This window comes from Meriones unguiculatus, chromosome 11 (genome assembly GCF_030254825.1).
Source record: "Meriones unguiculatus strain TT.TT164.6M chromosome 11, Bangor_MerUng_6.1, whole genome shotgun sequence".
In the NCBI taxonomy this organism is placed as follows: Eukaryota; Metazoa; Chordata; class Mammalia; order Rodentia; family Muridae; genus Meriones; species Meriones unguiculatus.
In genome coordinates, this window is record NC_083359.1 from 23,114,489 (window position 1) to 23,127,645 (window position 13,157).

Below are 13,157 nucleotides of genomic sequence, written 5' to 3' on the forward strand. Positions count from 1 at the left end.
TAATGGCAAATGCATAAAAGTGATATATACACTGAGTCAATATTTCTACATAAACTTAAAGATAGGTAGATTTATTTGTGTAACAATGCTGTGAGTATTTTTGTCACTCATATTTATATTTGTGAAATCAAATATTTCCAAAATAAGAATAATATCTGCTCTTTCTGCAACCAAGAATCAATATGTTTTATGGCACAAATAATCCATAAGAAACAAAATTTATAGACCAAAAATTACTTATTGCATTTTGACATTTTGATAAGGAAATATTGTCTAAAATTTGCCTTTTATCTTACCAATTGGAATAATAGGTACATAAATCCTGTCACAGCCAATCATGGATGGATGGAGTTAAAATAATTTTGGAGTCACAGAATATGTCATATGCATAAAATAAATTTAAGAGACCTTAAAATGAAGCTACATTTACTTAAAGTTAATTACTTACATTTTGAGTATCACTGCTGTAACAGAATAACACAAACTATTGTATATAAATAAAAGAAATTTATTTCTCATAATTCTGGAGTCTGAGGTCAGAACAGCAGCATGGTTCTAGTGATGACATTCCTCTAGGTTTCAAACTACCAACTTCTTCTATCAGCACAAGAATAAAAGGGGGATGGCAAGAGATCTCTCTGGGGTTCCTTGTAATAAAAATACTCAACTAGTAAGTCTTTCCTCAGGTTCTGATCACCTCCCAAAGGCACTGCTTTCTAATTCCTTTAAATTGGGGGTAACAATGTCAACATGTGAAATTTGGAGAATACACACATTGGGTGCACTTAAGTGTCAAAGTCTGTGTTTTTAAAGGTCATTTTCAAAATCATTTTAAAGCATTAAAGTACGACACACATTACGATTTCTGTTTTCTTCCTCACTCTTGAGAATAACCATTAATTCTGTTTAACAGATGAACAAAGATGATATCTAAGTTGAGCTTTGAAGTATTTAATTTCAACTTTAGTTTATTTATTCAAACCTACCAATGGGCCAAGTTTGAAAAGACCCCTGAGGGCAGAGAATACTGCAATTTTAAGCTTGCCTCTTCCTCAATCATGCAAAAGAATGGGGTATTTGAAATTGTTCTAGTTGCTATGGTGGCAGCAAAGGTCTTTCACAGAGCCAGTATCCAGGAACAAGTCCCATGTGGGAGATCTGTTTGTGCTCAGGTTTGGAGGCACCTGGTTTTTATAATGGATTTCTAGCAAGGTCAAGGGAAGGGATGGCCCAAGCCTTCTCCTCTTTTAAAAGATACATGGAGGAACCAAAGGAACCTTTGCTCACAACCTGCAATGATTATATGTTCATTCATTGTAACAATAATAATAGTCAATAGAGTCTAGCCTTGTAGAGCTTCTAATAAACAATTAATCCACTTTCATTAAAGTTACATATTCCCTCCAGCTTCAACCTTTAGGCTTTGTTTGTTAGTTGGTTGGTTTTGTTAAATTAGATATTAAATACATATATGTTGCATTTGTGTGCGTATGTTATACCTACACATATATCTGTGTGTTTGCATGTGTGCAGTTACGTGTACTTATGTGGATGAAGTTGGAGGCCAGAGGTAGGCATCAGGTGCCTTCCTCACCCTCTTGCCACCTTATTTACTAAGGCAGGGTCTCTCACTAAGACTGAAAACTATGGATTTGAGTCATCTACGTCACAGCTTGCTCAGGGGCTACCCTTCCCCCACCTCCTGAGGGCTAAGATTACTATAGCAGCCCGGCTTTAATGTGGGTGCTGGGACTCTGAACACCTGCCCTCATGCACACCAAGCCCTTTATCCACCATGTCACCTCCACAACCCCGACTTACTGTTTTCTGACTTACAGAGTTCTAGACAAGCTTGGGTCATCTTAATCCCATCCTTCCCTCATTTCCCTCACCTCTCATGATGCTGTAGTTCATTATTCCTCTTCAGCATCTGACTGAACATTCACTTCCCTTTTAAAACAAACTATACAAAACCCGAACAAGGACTATACCGATGAACATGGTAACATTGAAAGGGTAAAGCTCAATGCCTCAATCCTAAACCAAGAACTACAGACAACTTGGGAACGCTGAGAGTCGAGAAATGGTCTTCCCCAGGGAAGAGTCCCCCAACTGGTTATCCAATTATAAGTGGTGAACCCTGACACCACTTCATGTTATACTTATGTATTTTCATGTACATAAAAGTAACATACAAACAGTACGTTGTGATTGTATATTTAGGAACACTCTCTGTCTCTGTCTCTCTCTCCCCCTGTCCAGACACACAATAACAATTCAAGAAAAGAAGCCATGAATTTGAGAGTGGATAAGGTTGTTATATAGGAGGGGTTGAAGGGAAGAAAGGAAAAAGATGATGTAATTATGTTATAATATCAAAAATGTTATAAAAATAAGACATAAGACATAAAAAATATTATAATAAAACCACTAAGCAAAAACAAACACAAGTTTCTTACACATACCAAAAATATATATATAATGGACAATCCAACAAGGACCTCTTCAACAAGCAATGATGAACCCCCTCCTCCAGTTCTATAGACTGTTACCACAGTGGTCCAACTCTTATTATTTATAAATTAAATAACTGATAAAGACTGAATATCCCTAATCCAAAATTTTTTAATTGCTTGAAAATCTGAGACTTTTTTGAGTAAAAATGACACTATAAGTGGAAAATCCTATGTTACTATGTTATCAATACTTTTTTATGCAGAGAATTGTTAAAATTATTCTATAAAATTACATTAATAACAAGTAAATGAAGTTCTTTTTTTTTTACTCCATACCTTTGAGGTCCTAAGGATCTGAAGAAGATATCCTCAGCCCATTCTCGATATTATGATACAACCAGCTCACCTTTCTTTAATATTTCTGTCTCCACTGAAAATAGGTATTCTGCACCCAAATTATGGCTCTGAGAGCAAAGGCTTAGTATAGAGCAAAGGGTACAGACATAGAAGGGCATTTCTACTTTTAGGAAGACCTGTCTATGTTCTACGCTAGTCTCTGTATTAGTCGTGTTTCTCCTTCCATTACAATAGCAAAATACCTGAGGCTGAGTGTTTTCAAAGAGATTATGCAACCCAGAATTTTTACATTAAGGTTCTAAGGCTGTAAGGCCTCACCTGTTTGGTCAGGGAAGGCCACTCAATTGTACCACATTGGGATATTTTGATAGAATGCATGGGGGAAATAGAGACCTCATGGTGAAAGAGTAGGAGCCTGACTTCCTCCTTCGTAGAACCCTAATTAGAGGGTTGTGCTAATTCATTCTGGATGGGTGAAGATCAGAGCCCCAGTAATTTAACCACTTTGTTGGAAATTGTTCCTCTCAAAGGTCTCCCTTGACACTAGTGGGTAATTCCATACAATCAAACTTTGCTACCTGCCAGAAATTATTATAAGCAGTAAATGAAATTACCTGTAGGATATGTGTACAGGGTACATATGAAACAAATGGGTTTGTTGTTGTTGTTGTTTTTGTATTTCATCTCCCAAATACCTCATGGTGTCTGTAAAAATATTCCAAATTGTTTTAAAAATGAATTAAATCTAAAATACTTGTGGTTCTAAGAATTTTGGAGGAGTGCTACTAAGCCCATACTAACTTAAATCTGCATAATTCAATAGTTTGAAAAGCATAATCAAACCATACCCAACCAACAGTCCATGGAGACAGGACACAGCCTCATAGAAAATGCAGTCACATCTGACCTTAGCCATCTGAGTTCCTAACTCCCTCACCACCCTGCCTTGATCTTTTTATTTAGTCCTGAACTAAAATACTCTAATCTCCAATTTAATCTGTGCCCTTGTACCCAAAATAATGCTATTCATTTTAAAAGCCCGCCGTGGTTTAAAATTCCGCTCTTGGTCTATCTTAGGTCTGAAATCACTGTGTGCTACTCTTTGTTAGTGGTCTGTCAAGTTCCTTTTCCTTACCTTGTTTCTTATAGCCCCCTATCTGAATCAAGGAGTCACCCCCACACGGTATCCACATAATTCAGAAAAACACAAAGTACCACTCACTAATAACGGCTCTATGAAATGAAGGCAGTCAGAGGCTCTTGTTTTTATTTTCCATATTGATGATTTCACAGCACCCCAGACAGATCTCTGACATGCTTTATAATTTGCATGGCTGATTTCCCTTCTTCTGACAGATCTATCATGATTCTGACTGTTATAAAAATACTTCATTAGACAAACAGAAGAGGCCCATTCTCCAATGCCTTTGGCAACCAGGATAAGTTCTTGATGTCTTAGGGTCTATATAATATGTACCTTGACCATACCTCTTTTTCTGTATAATATTTGTTCTGGGCACAAGACAAGTGATGATTTAATTTAAACATTTTTTATTGCTTCTCTCAAACCGAATTTTTATATTCATTCCCAAGCAACCTTTCAAATTAACTTATTTAATTGCCCAGTAAATACGTGATCTAAGTAGGATGTCTATATTGTATTAAAGGCCTGAAAATTGAGCCAGAGAGAGACTCAAAGATGATCCAAGCAATTATGTGTAAAAACAGCAGAGACAGATCTGGTATCTGCTTATTGCATCTTTATTGGCTGAGCTCCAGCCATGAGGCAGGGTTTCCAAGGACTGATGATGATCCTTTAAAACCTGGTCACATGGCACAGAGGGAAAAAAGGATAACCTGGTTTCCAGTATGGTCACCAGTTAGTTTACGACTATGCCCAAGAGCCTTGGTTCCTTCTCTCTGGAGATAAATGATCCTCGTTGGCTCTCGTGTCCTTGATTTGTTTGTTTTTTAAGTGTGTGTGTATGTGTACACAGGGTGCTATGCCCAAAGAGGCTATAAGAAGACATCAGATTCCCCACAGCTGTAGTTACAGGCCACTGTGAGCCAGCTGACACAGGTGCTGCGATCTGAGCTTGGGTCCTCTGGAAAAGCAGGACATGCTTTCTGTAAAGCCTGACAACGTGGCCCCTCCGTGGCATGCTTAAGGGGACGTTATTTGTTGTTGTATATATGAGGAAGAAAACAGTCAAAGGCAACTGGAAGAGAGAAAGAAGTAGACTATACATGGCCAGCAGGCTGGACATGGCCATGAGAAGAGCAGGGGAGAAAAGGAGGGTAGGCCCTGGAAAGCAGAGCAATGGGGAGGAGGGATATAGAGGTTATATGGCTGACTGAGTCACTGGGAGAGTTTAGGGTAGGGGAAGAGGTGAAAACAGATAAAATGCTAGCATGGACTTTGAAATGTGTAACAGGAACTTGTGACACTGAGGGAGCCTGGAGGCCAGCATGCGCTTTGGTATGCTAGTAGGCACCACAGATAGTTGTTTGTCCCTTCTGCCTTTTGGAATTATGGGGAAATGAGGTTTTCTTTAGACCTGACACTCTTAACCTATGGTCCATCCCTCAAGTACCACATCCCATGGTCCTGCATAGTGCTTTGGGAATGAGTTATCATCAGAGTTACTAGTGCTAGCCTCATGCTCCACACTTACACATGCACACGCACATACACACACACACACACACACGAGCCAGATTCAAAAGACACTACATGGTTAGATACATAGTCACACTTACATAAAATGTTCAAAAAGGAGGACATCTGTAGTTTTTAAGATCGGTGACTAGTTGCGACTAGGCTTGAGAGTAGAGACCATTACCTGCCAACAGAAAGAAAGTACAGTCTAACACCAGACTGCACTGGTCACTTACTAACTATGTAATTTAACCTAAAAATGTACTGACTTGTGTACTTACAATGGTAGGTTTTATGGAGCTTAAAATTATACATCAATAAAGCTATAACTAAACAACACACAGAGGGTCAGAGATGAGGAAGTGGAGAAACAAACTAAACCTATAGTATTTGTTAATGCTGGACGACGAGTATTTGGGTTTATCATTCCGTTTACATTTGTGTACTTAAAATTTTTCATGGTAAAAAGTTAAATAAAAAATAAATGAGCTACTGTGCTGAATCACGATCAGGCCAGTCCATTCTCTCACTCGTCCAGCTATTTAACTAACATGTGAGGAGTGCTGATGGTGTTCCTAGATCTATTTGAGAATTATGATTTAAAAACAACTGGGTATGACCTCCGAGGAGTTTATAGACTAGTGGGAAGCAGCATTGCAAACATGTACAAACAAACAAGTGCAGCTCTCCCTGCCCCACCCTCACCCTCCACCCCTCCACTGCCCCCCCCATTGTGGCCACTGGTCCCCTGAGAGGGGGACTCTGAGGGCCCTGAGCATGATGGAAATGACCTTCAGGGATTAGCTGCAGGGAGGCAGATCAATTTTATTCCCAGGATAAGAAAAATGTACAGAACATTGGGGAGAGTATAGGGATTTCCAGGGTGGGCTGGGAATCATCAGCTGGAGAGCTAAGGTACTAAAATACCTCATTTACATGGGGAGGCTTTCCAGGAATCCCAAGTGCTTACTGAACCAGTTCTGCGGGGAGAAAGGGAGTTGAATCTGTACTTTCCCTGAAGACCACATGACATTCCTCAGGTATGGAGTATGGGGATTGGGGCTCCCCAGATCAGACATAGAAAAGGAACACCCCACTGACAAAAAGAGTGGGCATTTTGCCCCAAGCTTAGAGCTTCCCAGTAATGTCAGACTCTAGCAGCAGGGTTTCAGGAAACACAAAAGTGCTGTAACAGAATTAAACTCTCCCCCATTACATCTGAGCTTAGATATGATGAGGAAAAATTAGGCACACAGAAATTTAGATGAGTATTCTGACATACTAAAGTTCTTGGAAAATGTTGGTCAAAGTGTTACTTGGAAAGACTGGACATTCACTTGCTTGCTCATTTTCCTTTTCTTCTGAGAATTAGACATATGGAGCACAATGACTGACTTCTGCTGGGAGACTGTGGCTGTCAATCTGTCCTCCATGGAAAAGGGGGACCTTTTGTTTGCTAAGGAAGCTTCTATAATTGACCATACATTTCTTGAAAGATGGAAAGGATCCAAGAGAGTCCAGGAGGCTAGCCAGAAGGAACAGAATAGGGATCCTTTGAGATTAAACAGGAGACAGAAGTCAGAAATCACTAGTTCTAGATGCTTAACACTATACCATGTCAGAAACCAAAATACCAGGAGATAAACCATGGGTGTGGAGGAAGGCTAGATGCCCCAGAACAGAATCCTCCCCTTTGGGAGAAGTCTAGTGAAGTACTTCAAAGTTCACTCAAGATGATGCAGTAAGATTATACCATGACAACCTTCTAATTTAAACATACATCAAAATTAAGCATATAATGGGTAAATATAAACATATGTGTTAGTATTTATATAAAAATGCCATGCTCTTAACCGATCTTATATGAAAGAGATTTGTTGAATGGAGACGAAGAGACAGAGGAAAGGAGAGAGAGGGAGGGAGAAAGAGAGAGATGGTGGAGGGAGAGAGCACCAAGACAGAGAGGGGGAAAAGAGGAGAGAGAGAAAAAAAATAGCAAGAGAGTAACGGAGAGGGGGAATGGTAGACAGGTCACCATGTACCTGACCCAGATGATGTCATAGGATGCAGATACTGACAAAGGAAGTTGTCAGGACCCTAAAGGTCCCTAAGCGAAGGACAGTTGAATTGCTTATACAACATAACATTGTTCCCTTTATGTTTAATTAAAATATGAGGCTCTTGGGCTACTTCTACTGTAAAGACAAGTTAAAGTATATAAATGTAGGTTCATTGGAAGCAGCTCTTGGTCAGAGAGAGAGGAAAAAAGTAAGAACTCCAAAATATACAGATTATATAGTGAGGAGGAGAGGAAGTCCCTGCTGGAAAAATTCAGGGTAAAGGGTGGCGTTGCTAGCCATGCCCAGTAGGAGATAGGGACTGAGGAATGCTGGGAGAACCTGAGTTGTTGGTCCTGGGCCTGAAGCATACCATTTTAGCATTTTGTTGCTAATAAGTGGGTCACAGATGAAGAAATCAATCATCTTTAGCTACTTCCTGCTGACACTAGGGCAGCGATAGGGAGGTCAAAGGGCTGAAATGTTGGCCATGCCCAGGAAGGGTAAGTTGTTTTGATGCTGTTCAGGGTCTGTGAGAACATCTGTGGCTGGGAGTGAAAGTGCAGGCCCAGCTTGACACAGTCTGTGAGGTTAGATAGCTGTTTTGGCCATGTCTTGGATGTAGGAAACACCTGGCTCCAGCAGAATACTGAACAAGTTTATAGGCAGACAACAAAGTAGGTTACAAAAAAATTGTCTTTAGATTACGTTACTTTTAGGTGTATGTTTGAAACTACTTGGGAGGGCAGAGATGGAAGAAGTGACTTGAACATAGGAACCTCCATTTTGCTAACTAATTTGAAAGATTATGCTTTGGATCTGCCATCTAAGGAAATTAAGGCCAAGTTTGGTTGCAGAAATGTGTAAGCCTAGAGCCCCTTAAAGTGGCCGCTAGTTGTACAAATCTAAAATTATTTATTAGGCATCTCAGAGGAGAGCGTGGGGATATAGTGGAAGATACGACTCCCATGGATGAAGAGAGAAAAATCAGTTCTGCCAGTCTTTGGGGCATCACCACAAAGTACAGAAGAACCAGAGGTGGGGGTGGGGAGCACTAGCTGGCAAAGCAGATCATGATGAGCAGTGCCAGGGGCCACAGGGAAGACTCCCGGGAGACACGGCTTACCTAGTACTAGGACTTTCCGACGGCAAGTCAGATGGGCAAGAGAAAAGGAAAAGCCGAGAGACAGTCCATATGAAGAAAAAGATTATTCACCCAAGGCAAAGCATCTGTGTGAGCTTCGTCGGGAAGGGGGGGTGCTTCCGTTCCCCAGTGAAATGGAGAGATACCAGTCTCTCACACAAAGGGGGACATTTATACCAACTGTGGAAGGGAACTCACCAATCCACGATTGTTGGATGTACAATGCAGCAATCCAGTTACTGCAAAGTGGGCCTGCCAGTGGACAGGGGCCCAGCCGTGCAGATTTATCGGGAGCACAGACCCCGGAAGAGCCTGTCCTGTGTTTCGGCTTCAAATGTTGGGATTTAGAAGACAAGACGGGTCTGAAGGATGTAATCCAGGAAGTCACACCGCAAGGCAGGCCTCAACTGAGAGGCTTATTAGGGAAAGGGAACACACAGAAGCAGCCCATGGCAGAAGTAGCCGGAAGAGGAAAGAGAGGTGAGCAAAGTGGAGCGGGTCTTTTATAGGGTGACTCTGCGCATGTGCATGAGGTGGATGCGTACTTTGTGACTGTTGTAAAGCTGTTGCAGCTCAGCACGTGTTGGGGCACCAACAGGTGGTTCCTGGTGGCTGGAGAAGATGTTGCGCAGGTGATGATACGCTAGTAATGACATGCTTTGATATTGCAAGGTTCCTGGGACTAATGGCGGAGCTGCCTGATTAATAATAATATGCAAGATTATCTTTAGAATATGATATATTTAATATATAGCAAAAACTCATAGAAATGAATTAGCAAGGCTTTGAGGCCTCTGAACCCCAAAATCCAATTAAGCAGAGGGTGCTGAAGGGTAGGAGTCTGCTCCATGCTGAGCAGAGAAAAATGGGGAGGAAGGGAAAGGAACCTGCAGCTTGGCTGCCCCTACACCAAAGTAACTGCCAGCTCCTCACCCATAGGATGATAGGATGATAGTGATCAACCCCTGGAAAGAGGCGGGGCTACCCTGATACCCCTTTGGGGAAAAAGCTTAGCGCAAAATGCAAGGTCTACATCTATTCTTATGTACTTTTCGAAGATCCTAAGGCATAAACTGATTTCAAAAACCATTAGAGAAAAACTATCAAAGCAAACATCTCAAACTGATGAGGAAGGGCCTATGGTGACTATAATCAAATGGAAAAGTCAGGCACGGTTTAGCTTACCTGTAATCTCAGCACTGGAGAGGAAATATAACCATCGCCAAGTGTATTATTATCTTAAATAAAAATTGACTATCATTCTAACTAAAAATTAAGACGGGATTAGATACAGTGGTACATATCCAAAACATGATTGCAAGTCCTTAGTACCAAAGGCATCACACGCCTTGGTCACAAAACAAAAAAAAACAAGATAGAGTTGAGCTGGAAACTTCTGACCTACCAGCCAACTTTCATGGTGCCTACAGGTACTATGCAGGATGCTATGATATAAATGTTATCTGAATGCTAGCATATGAACCTGCCAGGCAAGTTGTGCTTTATAATGCAATAGCGGCATGACTGTTAATCTCTGATTGGATTTTGGGCCCACTCTGAAGGGTGGAACACATTCCTGTTTGTAGAAACCTATTCAAGAGCCCATGGCTTGGGAGGTCAAAGGCCCTAGTGGGCAACCTACTACTGTTGTTTGAATAAATAGTCTTCTTGTCAAACTACCTTTTAAATAGTCAAAAATAAGTGTTGCACCAGTCTTCCTCACCAAAGCTCCTTACTACATTTGGTGAATGCAGAAACCTATAATTAGCCAAAGTGCTAAGAATAAATGGTAATGGAATGTTCCACCCTACAGAGGACAGCTATATTAACTCATCCCTCCAAGGCTCAGTAAACATTGTAGAAGAATTCATTACAGTTGTGGTTATCTGTACAAGATCTGCACAAGACTGGATTCATCATGGACGCATGAATGTGAGAGGGGCCCAAGAGGCCCCACCCCTCCCTGGGACACTATTGATATTCAATGGTTGTAGGTGGAGGGAGCACAATGTGTCTTCAGTGATGTGGCACTACCTTGCCCAAACTCTAGTAACAGCCTTCTACCTGTGCTCTGACAAGCAATTCTACCAAATTCAGTGTGTCACACACAGAAGAGATGAAAGTCAGAAGAACTTTCTGAGAAGAAAGGTTTCAGGTGGAATGGGAATGGGATGAGAAGGGAAGCAGGAGATAAAAATGACTAAAATTATTATATACAAGAATAAAATTGTCAAACAAAAACGTTTTAAAAAAAACAGTCACTAAAATAAAACAGGAGTTAAAGCTAAGATTTGGAAAGACAAACAGGAAAAAATTAAATCAGGGAATCAAAGAAGAATATTCAAGAATTCTACCACAGGGCAACACACAAAAGTAAATACCAATTTTTAAAGTATGGCAATGACATTAAGATTTATGGTTATAACAGGCTTAGTGGTGCACACCTTTAATCCCAGCACTCAGGGAGGAAGAGGCAGGCAGATCACTGTGAGTTCGAGGTTAGCCTGGTCTACAAAGCCAGTTTGGGACAGCCAAAGCTACACAGGGAAAGCTTTTCTCGAAACAAACAACAACAACAAAAATAATGAAAGAAAGAAAGAAAGAAAGAAAGAAAGAAAGAAAGAAAGAAAGAAAGAAAGAGGGAGAGAGAAAAAAAAGTTTCATAATTACTAGTATATGTCTGATTGAAGGGTCATAAGAATAGAAAAGATAGTCAAGGAAACACACACTGTACTAGTTAGTTTTAGGTCAACCTAGCACAAGCTAGAGTCATCTGAGAGGAAGGAACCCCATTTGAGACAATGCCTCCATAAGATCAATCTGCAGGCAAGCCTTTAGAGCATTTTTTTTTTAAATTAGTGATCAATGGGGGAAGGCCCAATTGTGGGTGTTGCTAACCCTGGGCAGGTGGTCCTGAGCTCTATAAGAAAACAGGCTGAGCAAGCCATGAGGAGCAAGCCAGTGTGCATCATTCCTTCACAGCCTCTGCATCAGCTCCTGCCTCAGTTTCCTGCCTGGTGTGAGTTGCTACCCTACCTGCTTTCAATGATGAACTATGATAGGGGAGGGTGAGTGAAACAAACCTTCTCACCAAGTTGTTTTTGGCCATGGTGTTTCATTACATCAAAAGTAACCCTAAGATATGCATGGAAGTATTTCTAAAGTAAAAGTTTTCACTTTGAATATGCATCAAACAGGGCAAATGGAAATTCACTTCTTCACACAAAATCTGCAAATAAAACTGAAGAAATCATGTTCCAGAGAAAATGTTAAAGGTTTTGAGCACCAGTTTGAAGGAGTTGTTATCACGAAGACAGAGTAAAGCTTGGCAGCTGGTGTCCTTTAAGATGCCAATGGGAATAAAATTATGATTATGAAATTAATTTCACCTTTAAACTATCATTAGAGACTAGGCAGGAAAGTGATAACACAAATCTTCTATATACAATGCCTGGGGGGATAAGGTACTCTCTAGATCCCTGAATAAATATCAAAATAAAGACTTCATTAAATAATAGTGACACCACGAGGAGAAAATAAGCCAAGAAATTAGAAAAGCAGGTAAAGAAAACATGCCATGAGTAAAATAAAATTTAAGAGTTTATTAATCTATGTTTGGAGTTCATGACAGCAAACATCCCAGCTACACACAGCTGAAGAAGATATGGATATCTCCTCAAACGAGATGTAAATGGTTAATCAGCACTTGAGGAAATACTTGCTATCATCTGTCATCAAGAGAATGCAAACCAGATACATAAAGAGGAAGTTCTTTATATCCTGGATGGTGACTGTAATCAAATGGAAAAGTCAGGCACGGTTTAGCTTACCTGTAATCTCAGCACTGGAGAGGAAATATCACCATCACCAAGTGTATTATTATCTTAAATAAAAATTGACTATCATTCTAACTAAAAATTAAGACGGGATTAGATACAGTGGTACGTATCTATAATTGCAGTTCTCAAGAAATAGGACAGTGCTGAGTTCAGTGCCAGTCTGGACTGTATACTGAGACCCAATCTCAAAACTAAATACGAATTAAAACTGCTATTTAAATTTTTCTAAAACAAAAACATGCTTCTCATAAAAGGTATATTTTAAATATAAGGTTAAGAAAATTACACTCGCTGCCCTACCAGAGGGTCCTGAGTTCAATTCCCAGCAAACACATGGTGGTTCACAACAATCTATGAGAGCTGGCACCCTCTTCTGGCATGCAGGTATACACACAGACAGAACATTAAAAAACACAAAGTGAAATGATGGAAAGTTATCCCATGTACAAAGTTTTCAAAATAGAAATCATATAACACTCGAGTCAGACAAAACATGTCTAAGACAGGAAACACAATTTTCTTAACAATGTATTTCTGTTGATAAATGTGCCAGTACATATAAAAGGAAATAGTTTTTATTTTTTGTAATGATTTATGCTTGAAATGTATAAAGCTGAAAGTAATTGTCAGAGCTGAAGAAAGATT